Source organism: Protopterus annectens, chromosome 16.part0 (assembly GCF_019279795.1).
Source record: "Protopterus annectens isolate FY-2018-M chromosome 16.part0, PAN1.0, whole genome shotgun sequence".
Lineage (NCBI taxonomy): Eukaryota > Metazoa > Chordata > Ceratodontiformes > Protopteridae > Protopterus > Protopterus annectens.
The window spans coordinates 118,852,154-118,852,749 of record NC_056750.1 but is presented as its reverse complement, the minus strand read 5'-3'; the positions used below and the strand labels follow the sequence as shown (position 1 = coordinate 118,852,749).

The 596-nt window shown below is 38.3% G+C and overlaps 1 non-coding gene across 1 annotated transcript; it reads right to left on the bottom strand.

Moving 5' to 3' along the window:
- Positions 1-251: 251 nt before the first annotated feature.
- On the bottom strand, positions 252-324 carry TRNAV-UAC. Its single transcript has one exon. It is a non-coding gene; the product is annotated as a tRNA-Val (tRNA).
- Between the last annotated feature and the right edge of the window lie 272 nt (positions 325-596).

Genomic DNA, 596 nt, shown 5'->3' with positions numbered 1-596 from the left:
TAGATGTGTTTTAAGCTGAGCATTAGTTAAGAGATGTATTAGTAAAATTGTGTCCCTGTCTTATTGGCTGCTAGTGAAGCAGTTGTGTCCTTTTGGGAATGAGCAAAATCATGAGACACATGCCAGTATTTACATGGTCATTAGATTCAAATGTGAGAGTGTGGTGAAATTTTTACTCTGTGTGCATGAAAAGATATGTTTTTGGATGAATTGCAGTTATTGTCTTTGTGCCTGTTTAAAGTAATAAGAGATGGTTCCACTGGGGCTCGAACCCAGGACCTTCTGCGTGTAAAGCAGACGTGATAACCACTACACTATGGAACCTCTTGATGACAGATGAATATTTAGTAATGCCTTTCAGATTGCTCATGGTAGAAATTACTTTGTATGTTTTGATTATTGGTACGGTAGATTACTCAGTGGACTCTAAGAGCAAGCCCAGGTTGTGTCTGTGTTTTGGAAAGTCTCCTATCCTTTTTATTTTTTGATGGTTTGTGAAGAGTCTGTGTGATCATTCTTCTGCATTTTTTTGAATGAGGTTGGGGGAAGTATTGTCCAGCAGACGTTTTTACAGCTTTCAGATAGCATGTCGTATT